A 2,002-nucleotide genomic window follows, 5' to 3' on the forward strand; every position below is an offset into this window, starting at 1 on the left:
AAACCTTGAATAAATTAGTTTGGGAAAAGAGTCCTTGCCTTGAATGATTTATGCCTATGTAGAAGATAATTGGAGACTACTGAGCACCTTTTTAAATGATGCTTGGAGAACTCTTTGCAATAATGGTTCGAATGTACTGCAAGAATCACTTGTCTGGAAGGTTTGGCTGAAGTCAACCATTGATTCAAAGTATTTCCATAGCACACATCATATCCCTATGCATCTTGTTTTTAGCTTTTATTTGTGGGAAATCTGGTTGCTAAGGAACGCCATTATTTTTGGTAACAAGTATTTATTTTTGAAAAAAGACTGGCTGGATTATTATTATTAAAAATAAAACAAGACTCGGACACTACCAAAACAAAATAAACTAAAACAAACAACCCAACAAAACCTAAAAAAATCAAGGAACCCAGCCACCCAAACAGCCACTTTCCTTAACTCTTAAATATTTGAAAACAACAAAGTCCCTTCAGATTTCTTTTTTGCTTCTTGGAAAACCACTATGTGTCTGCTCTTGTTCATACCGATTCGTCTAAAACAAGAAAAATAATCTTCAAATAGCTCTTAACATGTAAGCACCTATTACTGACCTTTAAATTCCTTTTGTTTGCAGCTTTTGAAATCACTGATAAGGCGCCCCCTTCTATCTCCACCATCGTAAGTTCGACATGCAGTTCCATCTCAGTCGCCTGTGAACATGCCAATGCCTCAACCGCAAACGGTGAGGGTATGTTACCATATAGTGAGCTTTTTGAAAATAGCACCCTACCATTTGCATCTTTGATGATAATTCCAAAACATGATTTGTTGTTGTGCTTGCAATACGCTGCATCAAAATTTATTTTAACAAACTGGTCGTTTGGTGCCTTCCATCGTGCTTGCACACTTTAACTCTACTGGTGTTTTTTTCACTAGTTCCATCAATTTCTCTCAAATAATTTCTGATGAAATTTGCCTTCATGCAGTAGCTAGTTTCCTCCCAGTCCATATAGCCCAAAAAAGCACAACCAAAGATTCTCCAAAGGTATTTAGAATTGTTTTCAGCGAATTGATTCACCCAATCTTTAATATGCATATCTGATGATGCTAATGGCCACATAATGCCCAACTGTTGTCAAATCTCCTTTGATTTCAGACAATCCCGAAACAAATGTTCCGCTATTTTGATACCAGTCGCACATCTAAAGCATTCTGGGGTTCCCATTAATCTCCTGTAATAGGCAGAAAGTTTTTTTGTAATTCTCCATACTATAATTTTTATTTTGGTGGGCAGATCCAATATCTATAACTTTTTGTAAAGTGTTGAATGGGAATGATGAGTCCCATTTGTGTTTGCCTCATGATTTTCTTGTAACAGTCTGTAAGCACTAAGCATTGTATACTCCCTCAACCCCTCACCTCCGCAAGCTAGGAAACCTTCATGTGGAAACTGTCTCAAAGGAATACTTAAAATTCATTGGGCCTCCATCTCGTCAAAGGTTGATCGAATAATTCCTTCTCTCCCTTTCCCCATAGCTGGATCAATCAAATCGGCCACAGTTTGTATATCTTGATTGGTAACAGGTTGTTGAATTTTGTAATTTGAATTCTCAAGAATCCAAGCATCATCTCTAACCAAAACTGTTGTCCCTATACCAATTCTCCAACACATCTCAACGTAAGAAACCCTTTGTAGCCCACACACTTTTTTAGGTATACGAAGGTAGATTTCCTAAATTCAACTCTAAAAAGTTCGTATTCGAAAAATATTTTACCTTTAATGATCTCGTTAACAAGGAATTAGGATAATTAATCAAGCGCCACCCTTGCTTAGCAAGCAAGGCCAAATTAAACTTTGCTAGACAATGGAAAGCCATGCCCCCATACTAAAATTCACATAACTGTCTCCAATTGCACCAATGAGTTCCACGTTTATTACTACTTTTGCATCCACAAGAAATTACCAATAATCAATCTGCTTTTACTAGAGAGATCATTAGTAAGTCAAGCGAATTCTTTA

At 36.8% G+C, this 2,002-nt stretch overlaps 1 long non-coding RNA gene across 1 annotated transcript; it reads left to right on the top strand.

The window, feature by feature from the left end:
• The first annotated feature begins 413 nt into the window (after positions 1–413).
• LOC105781507 (uncharacterized) lies at positions 414–1,560 on the top strand. The gene is made up of 3 exons (XR_008193024.1): positions 414–730; positions 969–1,027; positions 1,139–1,560. It is a non-coding gene; the product is annotated as an uncharacterized LOC105781507 (long non-coding RNA).
• The last annotated feature ends 442 nt before the right edge of the window (positions 1,561–2,002 follow it).

This window comes from Gossypium raimondii, chromosome 13, assembly GCF_025698545.1.
Source record: "Gossypium raimondii isolate GPD5lz chromosome 13, ASM2569854v1, whole genome shotgun sequence".
In the NCBI taxonomy this organism is placed as follows: domain Eukaryota; kingdom Viridiplantae; phylum Streptophyta; class Magnoliopsida; order Malvales; family Malvaceae; genus Gossypium; species Gossypium raimondii.